Below are 13,828 nucleotides of genomic sequence, written 5' to 3' on the forward strand. Positions count from 1 at the left end.
GTCTGTTCCACATTTAGAAGTTCTCTTTCTTTTCATTTCCAGAGGAGTTTCTCTATATCAAATATGTATAGTATCTGAATATACTTATTCTACAGAAAAAAGGACAAATTTGTCCTTCTCTACCCTCCTTAGCATTAAGACCATGGAACACAGGTGAAGAGTCAGGATGAGAAGGATCAACTTATCCAATTCTTTTCATGGTTTACAGCCAACTTTGCAGAGGTCTCCCATCCATGGAAAAGACGTGTTCTGAATAGCATGGCCATATTTTTTTTTTTTTCAGTGAACCCCATTCATGGGTCACTTACAGTGAAATGAAAGGAAGGCCTTTTCTTCCTTAATTGAAGAACACCAAAGGAAGAAAGGAGACACAAGAAAAATGACCACCATGAAAAGGAAGTTAAAATGATTTTATTGAACTGGCTGCATTCCTAGCCACCTAGTGTATGAAGTAATAACAATCCGTCACATTACTACACATGATTAACAACTATGACTGATCCTCAGATCCTCCACCACCTATCCATCAGTATCTCAAGGAGGCATTATTCATATTGCTTCTCAGCATGGCTCTCTTCTGTTGCAACACTGTAGTTTTACCTTCCTGGTATCACACTCTCTGAAAAATGTAGTACATAGGGTAATTAAACTTGGTAGAGAGTGAGGCTAGTTTTAAATGGTGTGCATAACTTTAAAAGACAGTGGCATAATCAATTGTAAATCTAAATTATTTTATTTTGAGGTGCATCTGAACTGTTACATATGGTTGTAATTTATCACTAAAGAACATGGTAAGAAAAAAATCTAAGTTCTCTCTTCTATGCCCTAATAAAACATTATTGTCCTTATTATACTAAATTTCTATTAATATTTTGCAGAATAATAGCCCATAATTTATGGGAGTAATGATGTTAGATTTCATTTTTATAAAATACACTAGAGCATACATTATCTGATTTGAGGGGTGGGTTTTATTTTTCTCATTCTGAGTATGAGAAAATGAAGTTGAGAAATCATGCAACCAGAAAAGTATAGAGTTGTACTAGACCTCAGATCTTGACTGTAAAGTTTGAGTTATTTTTACTCCTCAGTTTCTATGCACTGATAGAACAGCAGGAATTATTATTATTGCTGTTAAATATAATTCCAAAAGCTATCTCCATTCAACAGAAAAACCTCTATCATAGAGAAACTGAGTAAGTTCCGAAGTTGTGTTTCTTGTTAGTATTTTCACAGTGACTCTGAATTAACCGGATAATGACCGAGTTATTTTTCAAGAAATGCCCCATTCCATGATTAAAAATAAGAGTTATAGCTATGGAAAGACAAGTAAGCATCCATGTTCCAATGTAAGGATCCAGTTTTCCACTACACAGCATGGACTTCTGCACTGTATCTTGCTCTCAGCCTCTCCCAGGAAAGCATGTTTTATTTAAAAAAAAAAAAAAAAAAAAAAGCCCTTTCCCTGCCCAGAAGAGCTGTACAAGAGAAAAAGTGCAATATATAAGACAGAAAGTTCATGCAGTCATTAAAAGCAGGTCTTCAGACAGGTTGCATATAAATTAAAACTTAGAATAAAACAAAAACTCTCAAACTTCTTCTTTAAAATCACAGGTGAGAGTCAAGATATCCCAAGTCATATCCTGCTCACTATCACATTTGCTACCACTGAAATTAAAGGCCAAGTTGGCACCCTTTTTAATTGTTTCCTTTGCCTTTGGCAGAGTTAGACAAGATACGTTCTTGATGGTGGGGGAAATAGTGATGGAATCAGTTCTTTCCTCTTAAGCTATGTAAGTTACTGTTTGGCTATAAATAATACAGTATTTGTGATTTTGACTTCATGGAAATAAGAAACTTGAAATAATTACAGTGGTTTTATTGTTGTTGTTCCTTTTTATTTGAGGCAAGACCAGGAAAACGGCAAAGGTAATATTCTAGAAGGATACGGGGGGTCAGGGTGGGGGGGAGCCATACTTTTGACATCACACTGTACGGGCTTTAAGTTCTGTCTCTGCTATAATTCACTGTGCATTTAGCCTCTCAGTTTCTTTGTCACCAAAATCCATGTGATCATGCTTAATCTCATGCAGTTGATAGGAGAATTTTATGAAGTATGTATATAACAGATAAAAGATACCACTTCATAATAATAAATGGTATTTTCTGTAAACCCCTCCCAATTTCTAGATTCTCAAATGAAGGCCTTGAAAAGATTTTTGTAATGTATGCATGTTGACCAAAGTTGGTAGAAGAAATGAAATAATAAAGTTTAGAGTAAAAATAAATGAAATAGAGAACAGAAAACAAACCAAGAATTAGTTCCTTGAAAAAAAACAAACAAAATTGACAAATACTGAGCTAGAATAAGGACAAAAGAGAAAACCCAAATCAACAAAATTATAAATGGAAAAGGAGACACTACAACTGATAACACAGAGATTCAAAGAGTCATGAGAGGCTACTATGAACAACTATACGCCAACCAATTAGATAACCTAGAAGAAATGGAAAAATTCTTAGAAACCTGTATCTTACAAAGTCTGAGTCAAGAAGAAATAGAAAATCTGAATAAACCAATTACTAGTAAAGGGATTGAATCAATAATCAAATATCTCATAATAAAGAAAAGCCCAGAACGAGATGGCTTCACTAGTTATCAAACATTTAAAGAAGAATTAACACCACATCTTCTCAAACTCTTCCAAACAATTGAACAGGAAGGACTCATTTTATAAGCCCAACATTATCCCAATACTAAAACAAGAAAAGGACACTAGCAGAATAGAAAACTATAGGCCAATATCTCTGATGAATATAGATACAAAAGTTCTAAATAAAATACAAGCAAACCAAATTTAGCAGCGCACTAAAAGGATCATTCAGCATGACTAAGGGGGATTTATCCGTGGGACACAAGGATGGTTCAACATACATGAATTCATCAATGTGATATATCACATTAACAAAATGAAAGAAAAAAATCATATGACCGTCTCCCTCTTCCTCTGCCCCTATACCACTGTCCTCCTGACTCTGTTTCTCTAAAAAAAGAAGAAGAAGAAGAAGAAGAAAAAGAAAAGGAACTGAAGAGGACACAAATAAACAGAAAGTTATTCTGTGTTCAAGGATTGAAAGAATTAATATTGTTAAAATATCATTATTACCAAAAGCCATCTATAGATTCAATGCATTCTTTATCAATATTCCAATGGTATTTCTTACAGAAGTAGACAGAAACACTCCCAAAATTTATGTCGAACTAATGGCTGAGTAGCCGAAGAAATCCTAAGAAAGATGAAGAAAGCAGGAAGCATTACACTGCCTGATTTCAAGTTATACTAAAAAGCTGTAGTAACCAAAATAGTATAATACTGGCATACAGACAGACAAATGGACCAATGGAACAGTATAAAGAACCCAGACATAAAAACAAGCCTGTATGGTCAATTAATACTTGACAAGGGAGCCAAAAATACTTAAAAGAGAAAAGACAGTCTTTTTAATAAGTGGTGCTGGGAAATTGGACATTCACATGTAAATTGATGAAACCAGACTCCTGTCTTACACCACTCACAAAAACTAATTTCAAAAGGATTGTCTTAAATTAAGACCTAAAGCCAAAAACTCCTAGAAGAAAACAGAAATAAAGATCCTTGACATAGGCCTTGGTAATTTTTTAGATGTGATGTAATGGAACTACATTAAACTAAATAATTCCTATAAGCAAAAGAAACTATCAACAAAGTGAAAAGACAAGTTACAGAAAAAAAAATGTTTGCAAGTCATATATCTGATAATGTTAATATCTAAAATACACAAAGAACTCATATAACTCAATAGCAAAAAATAAAAATAAGTAAATAACCTGATTAAAAATGGGCAAAGAACTTGAATAGACATTTTTCCAAAAAAGATATACTAAAGGCCAACAGACATATGAAAAGATGTTCAACATCACTAGTCACTAGGAAAATTCAAATTAAAGCCACAATGAGAAATCACATCCAACCTGTTAGAATGGCTATCATCAAAAAGACAAAACACAGCAGATGACATACAGATTGACATACAGAAAAGGGAACCCTTGTGCCCTGTTGGTAAAGCTGTAAATTGCTGCCGCCACTATGGGAAAGAGTACAAAGGATCCTTAAAACATTAAAAATAGACCTACCACATAATCTAGCAATTCCACTTCTGGGCATATATCAAAAACAAATGAAACACTAACTTGAAAAGATATCTGGATTCCCATGTTTGTAGCAGCATTATTTACAAAAGCCAAGGCATGGAAATAGTCTACCAATAGATGAATGGGTAAGGAATTTTTGGTACATATATATAATGGAATGTTATCCAACCATAAAAAATAGGGAAATCCTCTCATTCGGGACAACATGGATAGACCTTGACAGCATTATGCTAAATGAGATAAGTCAGAGAGAGACAAATAAATACTGTATGACCTCCTTTACATATGAAACCTAAAAAACAAAAACAAAAACAAAAAACGAAACTACAACAACAAAACAATACACAAACGTACACTGAACAGAGAAAAAGAGATCAGAGGTGGTTGCCAGATGCAGAAGGTAGGGACTAGGAATTGGAGAAAGGTGATCAAAAGGTACGAACTTCCAGTTATAAGATAAATAAGTACTAGAGATGCAATGTACAGCATGAGGACTATAGTTAACACCGCTGCATAATATGTAAGAAAGTTGTTAAGAAAATAAATCCTAAAAATTCTCATCACAAAGGGAATTTTTTCCTCTATCTATTATATTTATAAGATATGTTAGCTGAACCTATGATAATAATCATTTCACAATGTATGTACATCAAACCATCACACTGTATGCCTTCAGTGCATACCGTGATATATGTCCATTATTTCTCAATAAATTTGAAGACAAGAACAAAAAAATTCAGCTGGGTTTTACATGGTTACTTTCAAGTCTAACACCATTATTGTAAGCTGTCCTGGTTTCAATCAATAAAGTTTTAATCTTGGGGCACCTGGGTGACTTAGTCTTTAAGCAGCTGCCTCTGGCTCAGGTCATGATCCCAGGGTCCTGGGATCAAGCCCCGCACTGAGGTCCCTGCTCAGCGGGAACCTGCTTCTCCCTTCTCTCTCTTACTCCCCCTGCTTGTGTTCCCCTCTTTTGCTGTGTCTCTCTGTGTCAAATAAATAAAATCTTCAAAAAAAAAAAAAAAAAAGAAAAAGAAAAAAGGAAGTTTTAATCTCTTCCAACATAATTTTTATATATATTTAGAATAAAATTATAAAAACCAATTTGCTGCTTGATACATATTAAAACTACATATTATTGCAGCTTGATACATATTAAAAATATCTTTATGTTGTAAATCTTCAATATCATAGGAAACTCAATCTATATCAAACAATTCATTGAACAGAACTTTTAGACAGGAAACACTAACAGATTGCTTTTGTTTATGTTATTAAAATCTACCATTTACACTAACTATTCATGCAAGAAATTTTTTTAAATTAAGTGCATTCTTATCTGACATTTAAGATACATTAATGTACATTAACTCTATTCAAGCAAGTATTTAAAGTGCTTACTTCTTAATAAATTGAAGTCAGTGGGGTCTGGCCTAAAATATGGCTGCATTTTATGATTTTATATTTTTAATTGAAATTTTATAAATGTATTATATTTTTCATTGTGCAATTTATCATTACAGTATTTGCAGATAGTGAGATAGTGAGTATTTTTAGTTAACTTCTATTCTGTTCTATTACAACTTCTATTACTGGAAATATACTCTTTGTGTTTAGTGTAAGTACCTAGATGAACTATTTTCTGGATCAATAATGATAATAAAATCACATTTTTAAATGTTGAGACATCATCGGGGTGCTATTTTGCACATGAGAGTGTAATTAATTAGTAGATTCTCAGATTTCATCATTTTCTTAAACATCAGGGACAGCTCTCCTTTTTAAAATACTACCATTTTGATAAGGCACTGAGATACTCTGGTGAGTGAAACAGCTACAATACTCTGACTCATGAGTCAGGACTAGAGTGGACTTATATGTACAGTTGTACAAGTGCATGCACTTATTTCTGATGAGACCAACTAGTTTCTTCTTTATGTTACTTCATTGATTTATTGGGCAGATAATGAGTGTGATATGATAAATGATACCTTCTTCAATTAACTGTAATTCTTGTGAAGTACAATATTCCAGTAAACTTTTTAAACTAAACTTTCTTCAGCTATTGTGACTGGAAATTTTTCTAGAACATGCACTCCTTGTGGATTAGACCCCTTTTAGAAGCGGGATTCCCGTCTATAACCCATCCCCATCCTTCCCCTAAGCGGCACGGAGAACTGCATCCCTATCCCAGCAATATGGCCTTGGCTGTCTTGATTGTTCTAAATGACCCTGAGGAGCAGAAATGGATGAGAAGTCAGAGAATTTTGCAGAAAACCTCCAATATGCTTTGTGAAGAGCAAGAGAGAGAGCTGAACAGAAGATCATTGTACAACTGTGTACTCCGATGAGGAGCTGGTTGACATTACTGACAATACATTTTCAGTTGCCTCACTGTGATTCCCTCTCCCTACCCCCAACACTCACTATCTGATCGGGGCAAGCACAGAGAAGACAGATAGCTGGTTTGGGGGTTTTGTTTTTGTTCTGTTTTTGTTTTCTGGAATATGAGAGTCAAGGACACAGAATAAGAATGTTCAGACATAGAAAAATACATGAAGATGGAAGAAAACTCAGAAGACAAGTAAATACAGGAAAGGGGTCAATGACTAGAAATATCCAATGAAATAAAAAAAAAAAAAAAACCAAGGGTCCTAGGAGTGGTTGAACATAATCATTGGAAATAAAGGAGTTTCTGCTGTAGAGTAAGAAGGGGGACTTTAACATTTCAAGGATACAGCAGTTTCGTGGGATACAAGATTCAGGTTGTGACCCTCAGAGTCAACAATTAGAACAAAATAAAATTTGTTGTCAGTTAAAAAGCTGTTAAGAAATTGGGATATTGGATTGGTCATCCCCACGAACATGATGATCACCCACAGATTCTTTTGATAAGTAGTCATGCTATCACCTTAGCAACTTACATCCTTTGCCTCTCCTGTCCCAGCATTACAGCTTTAGTTCAAGCCCTCATCATTATTCACTTTAATCTGAAACTTTACCCTCACTAGTATTCCAGACTTCTGACTTACACACCTCCAATCTATCTTCTACATAGCTTTTCTGTGATCTTTCTAAAACCCAATCATTTACTTTATTCCCAATCATTTACTTTACTTTATTTATTTTAATCATTGATTAAAAACCTACATTGTTTACCTAGAGGGAAAAGCCCAAATCCACTAAAGACTCTAAACCAAATGCTTTCCTATCTAACAGACTCTTCTTTCTTTCTCCCATGTCTTTACTTTCCAAAGCTCTCTTCAGCCAGATCACCTTTCTTCTTCACTGCAAATGCTGGTAAACACTAGCACCACCATTTAAGACTTGCTGGTAGGACCTCCTCTATCTGTGGAGTATTTCCTGTGCACCCCCAGCCCTGCCTTGTTGCCAGGCAGTGAGCAACACTCCTCCTTCAGTCATCCATCACATGGAATATACATTTCTCTTGTGCTGCTGCATTGTTTACAACTAAATGGCACCTTGAGGCTAGGAATTTGTATTATTCAACATTTGACTTAGAATACCTAGCACAATATGTATCAATGATAGTCATTCAATAAAGCTCCAAGGGATTCTTTTAAACTTTGAAGTAACAGGATGACTAAAGGAATGTGTTCAAATAAACATAAATGTAAAGCCTGTGAAATTGGAAGAGGTGGTGGTTTTGAAAGGAATGTGGAAATTAAGGGTTGGTAGTGACTTGAGGGATAACACAACTGCTTTAGGGCATGTTGAGATTGGGGAGAAAGAAACATTTTTGAATGGCAAAGAGAGACTGATGGTATTGGACAGGAGAGTGCAAAGTCTCTGGGGCAATTAGGAGGCCCAAGGGAAAAAAGTATTAATAATAGAGAGTTGAGTGAGTACATTTTCCTCTAAAACACAAATATATAAAGTTGTGTTTTGTTTTTTTTTGTTGTTTGTTTGTTTGTTTTTGAGAGAGAGAGAGAGAGAGAGAGAGATAGATCACAAGCAGGTAGAGAGGCAGACAGAGAGAGAGGGGAAATGAGGCTCCCTGCTGAGCAGAGAACCCAATATGGGGCTCCATCTCAGGACCCTGAGATTATGACCTGAGCCAAAGGCAGAGGCCTAACCCACTGAGCCACCCCAGGTGCCCCAAGATACAGGTATATAACAAAAGGAGCAATATTATTTCTTCCTAAATTTCAAAATCTCCCACCTGATTATTGAAGATGATATTATGACTAAATCAAGATTTTTTCAGACATAAAGAAATTATATTTCATCCAATAAAAAATGTTTTTGGCCATAAGCATGCTTTATCAGAAATTTGAGAACTAGTAGAGATTCTATAAAATGGATAAAATGAATCCAATTATCTTTGATCACATGTTATATATATTATATCAGTGAAGTCTATCTATAGCTATAATATAGAACTAATTGATTCTTTTACAGGGTTTTGCTTAAGATGTTACTAGAAGTTCCGGTGATGCGGGAGAACAAGGTTCCTATCTCATGGAGTCAAAGAATGAATCTCAAGGACAATGGAGAGTGAGTTAAGCTATAGCTCAGTTATGATTAAATAGTCAACCCCCTAAATAAATAACTCCCTTAAAGGTTGCAAAAAATTCTGTAAGTAACCTCTTTATCATTTCCACTTGTTTTTCAAAGCTCATCTATTAACATCTCTACAAGTTTTCTGAGGAATGTATCAAATTTTATCAAGTGATCCCTCAGTTTACATTCTATCATTAGGAAATACCATCCAAATAACCAAAAACATTCATATCTTTGGTACTTAATGTTCACTGGCTATTAACCAAAAGTGGATTTTCTGGTTTTCCTCAATTGAAAACCTCATTTTTATAAAATGACCCTGTCCTGTTACTGAGAAAATAATTTTGATTTGAAGTATTTTGTAAAGTGCTGACTGTTTTGTGCCCTAGTATGGCCTGCTTTCACTTACATTACAAAGAGAAAAACAGAGAATAAGTGAGAGAGAGAGACAGAGAGTGAGAATGGAGATCTTATATGAATTTTAAAAAGCAGTACTTTGAATGACATAACTGGTGACGTTTCCTAGGGATAGAAGTATAATAAAATAGAAGGTATGTGAGGCGCCTGGGTGGCTCAGTGGGTTAAGCCTCTGCCTTCGGCTCGGGTCATGATCTCAGGTCCTGGGATCGAGTCCCGTGTCGAGCTCTCTGCTCAGCAGGGAGCCTGCTTCCCCCTCTTTCTGCCTGCTGCTCTGCCTACTTGTGATCTCTCTCTCTGTCAAATAAATAAATAAAATCTAAAAAAAAAAAAAGCCAAAAACCTGTATCCCAAAATTTAAAAAATATATATATAGATATATTATATCTATCTATATATATACACATATATGGTATGAATTTTAAAAATACAGAAATAACAAATGACAGAATGTAACTTATACAAGAAAATTACATCTAACTAAGACAAAGAGAACATCGGTCTCTTTCTTGAAAGGTATGGAAGGATACAAAGTTATATTATCACCATGCTAAATTTGATTAGCCAGTCTTGTTTCTGTCTGTGGTTTAGGGTTTCAGAATTAAAGTCTGACCACTTCAAAATCTTAACAGGATACTAAGCTTCTGTTTTCACATGCAAGCCACCTTTAAAAAAACACACATCTATACGTTTCAGAATTATTTCATTATTCTTCCTAATAATTAAGCCTTCACATCAAGATCATCAGCATGACATGGTGGAAGGAAGATCGCTTTCAGAGTACGAGCACCTAGGCTCAGCACCTGCTTTTTGTCTATCTTCAGTATGTCAGTCACTTTATTTGAAATACAATTGCTTTATCTCTAAGAAATATGACAGGGAATAAAAATAGTTCCTAGGTGGCAGAATTTTTTAAATGCATATGATAATGTAATGAAATAGCTTTGGAAACTCTAAATTACCATACAGACATTAGTTATTATTGTCATCCCAGGAGTAATGATTGTACAGAAAAAAGAATAGAGTATTTGAAGAAAGAAAATTGGGTTTGAGCTCTGACTCTGCTTCTTGCTAGTTGTGGGCCTCTTGGCTTCAGAATCCTATCAGTGAGAATTACACTAGCACTTAATTTGTAGGTTCCTGTAAAAATCAAATGAGATATTTACAGAACAATCTCTCCCCAAAGAACATTTCAGGAACCCTATGGCTAGGTAGAACTCTGTTTTAGAAGCCCTACAGCTAAGTGGAACTCAGTCTGAAAACCACATATTGAAATGATCAAAACTATACCTTTTTAAATTTGAAATTCTTTATGTTTTAATAAAAGGTGAGAATTTGGTGGCCCATCAGCAACATAGCCTTACAGAGGAAAGAAAAAAAAAAGAGATCTTTAAAGAGAAGTCTTAAAAGGTGCTCTGTGTACATTTTAATAGATTATTCATTAAATCTCACCTTTGCTTCTCTCTCACTTCAACTTCTTTCTCTTGTACACACCAGAGGTTCACATACACATATATACACATGGATACGTATGACTTACTATTCCTATACGCTGCTCAAAGCGGCCTGCTCTGTTAAAGCAAAAGGTGTAAGGCAGCCTGTTGCAGTTTCAACATAATACTCGAGACATTTCATTTTCCAGGGTCTTTCGCAGGCAGTCATGGGGGCGCTGCACAAGCTGGCCTTATGTGCAGAGATGCCACGTGTTGCTTAAGGGCCTCCTTGTGCCCTAATGTGTATACCTATTGTCTCTACCTCATTATACATTTTAGCCTTGATGCAAGAGTCCTGTATCTCATTAGGCGATAGCACTAGGTCTATGGTAGCTTGCCAGCTGGTCCTACTGGTCTCGTGGGTGTGAATCTCAGCAGCGTTCCTTCCAGGAATAGGAGTTACAGAATGTTCAAGTACTAACTTGGACATTTTCTGTTTTCTGTTTGCTTTCCACATTCATATACACCCTCACCCCTTGCAAACCCACTTTTCTGGGAGACACTTTAAAATGAAATTGCTATCTAACTCATGATTAAAAGAGTGCTTACAATACAATAGTAATAGACTAATATAATACTGATATAACTACTTTTATGGCCGTTGACATTGTTATCATTCCCACTATCACAAGTATTAGTAAACTATGTTAGGACAAATACCAATGTTGAATTAAATATTAATTAACACTACACATATCATTCCAAATCAGCAGCACAACTGAGTTTTCCTAATCCTCAAAAAAAAAAAAAAATTGCATCTTTCATGACTGTTTAATAGAATTGGGAAACATTTGTTCTCCACAGCTGAAATACACACACGTTGGTGAGAATATAACAGAGTGTGCATAACCACTCATCCCAGGGTTGAGGAGGCTGATCCCAGTGCTCTGATGAAGAGTGCTAAGGGCTGCTGCGAGCCCAGCAAGCACACTGTCCAAGGGCCTGGACATGACCTGCTGAAGGACATCTCCTGAAGATATTTCATGGAGGGGCCAGACCAGCATTTGCATTTTAAGAGAAAGCCAGATCCAAGCAAGGGTGAACTGTCTGAAATGAAGTCACCAAGACTAAAAGAAGGAAATGAATGGCAAACAAAGGAACAGGGCAGTTATGAGTTCATGGCTGCGGGAGAAATAGCTATAGCATAATTTTTCTAACTTAAGTGCATATGACTGAGATGGCTTTTTTACCTGCATGGAGATTCATCATGAGACCTCCTGGGAGCAAAGGAAAAAACTGGAAGCAGATAAATACAAATAAGTGTCCAAAATCTATTAAGCCAAGTGGAAACATCAGAAAAAGTAAATTTAGAAGCCATTGCTCTAAGGGTAACTTCATTTCCCAGTATTGCCCTGATTTTCAGGCCCTGCTAAAGATTTCCTAGAACTGTCTTGTCCTCTGACTTCCAGACCCTTGTCAAATGCACTGTCTTTATTATTTCCCACCAGCCTCAAGCACCACACCAGAACCTGGAAACTTGAGTCCTAACCATGTATGTTCAAGTAGTCCCGACACCCAACGAGACTGACATGACTCCGTAAAGACACGTGTGCCAACAGAGCAATGACAAAATAAACCACCAAACAGAGAAAAGGGAGTAGATATCTATTATTCTGATATAAGTATTAACTCCTTTATAGACATTTTATAAAGGATATCTATTTTTCAGTGTGCCTTTGGAAAAAAGGGGGGAAAAAAAACCCTTTTCACCTCCTGGGGAAAATGCCAAAAGTATAGACAGAAGTTAAAAAAATAAATAAGAAAACACAAAGGAAAGGTTAGATTTTTAACATCTAGTCCATCACAGATTTTATTCCCAAAGGAACTCCCTGAGAAGCCACCTGCATCCCAATCTTGGCATCTCAGAACCTGTTTCCTCAGGAACCTGACCTACAATAGTGGGTCCCAAAAGTAGTACGAGGACACAGACGCTGAAGAAGGGTCTTCATCCTGGTGTCAGATCATCCACATCCTGGATGTTTTGAGGACCTCTCCACCCAGGTGGAGCACTGAGACTATCTGGCAGGTAATGCTAGTACAATGATTACAATTTTCACCAGTGGTAAACTGGAAACTGATACCTGTGAAAAGAAAGGGACTGATGACTACAATGTTCCTGGTGTTTAAGAAGTGCGGAAAGATTAGTAATTGTAAGAACAATGGCCTGAGAGAACTATTACAGGGGGTAATCAATGTGCTGAGAAAAGACGATAAAAGACTGAGAGTGATTAATAACTGATTAAGGTTTGTGTGTGAAAGCCAGAGGAAATTTCTGGCAGGATACAAAGAGACTCTCATCTTATGCAACCAGATGATTATTCTCCCTGTTTGGCACCAGAGAACATGGCATATCAAAATAATAAGGAATGCTTATTAATCCACTGGAGGGCAAAACTAACGGTATGAAATGCTTTTACAAAACTAGGCTCAACTGGATTGATAAGTCCTCAGAATAATAGAGGCCAAATGGTGAACCTAGTTGCAGAAAGCAGGTGTGTGCAGTGTTCCTAATAAATGATAAGGTTGCAGTGGCCTTATGGGGGCTTGACCCACAGATTGCTATGGAGATGCTTAATAGGACTAAAGAAACCTAGGATGCCCAATAAATGTTTGCTCAATTTGTACAAACACAAGAATTCAAGTATAGGTCAGGAGGTTAAAGGAAGACATCTCATTAAAAATTCATAATCCTTTCTCAATATCAAGATCTGAGCCGTTTTCACACCAAGATCCACTGAATGAAACAGGCTCTGTCCCTGGGAGGAAGGACCCTGTACCACCGTAGCATATATACGGTAATTATTTCCCCAGTCTTATCCAAAGAGCAAGTAACCATACTGAGGAAAGGGATATACTGATACATTTTAAAGACCATTAGACATAAAACCTGAATCACTGCAGGTTGGCTTTCCCGTCAAAAAACTCCAGACATTAAGCTGGTATTTAATGTGCAGGATATTCAGGGATACTTAAAAGTCTAAACCTATGGAAATGAGAGGGAAGAAGCAAGAGTGTTAGAAGTAGAGTGTGAGGATGACCTACTGACAGACTTGGTCAACGCTACAGGGAGTTCTGAAGTTAGAATATCCCTTCAGAGTTGTCCTAAATTTTGCTAATATGGTGGGGTCTTTAGACTTTTACACTTAATGAGTCACTAAAAGTGGGTCATTTTGGAAAGGGGTATAACTTTGGGGAAAGAGGC

The sequence above is a fragment of the Martes martes genome, assembly GCF_963455335.1.
Source record: "Martes martes genome assembly, chromosome: 1".
Lineage (NCBI taxonomy): Eukaryota > Metazoa > Chordata > Mammalia > Carnivora > Mustelidae > Martes > Martes martes.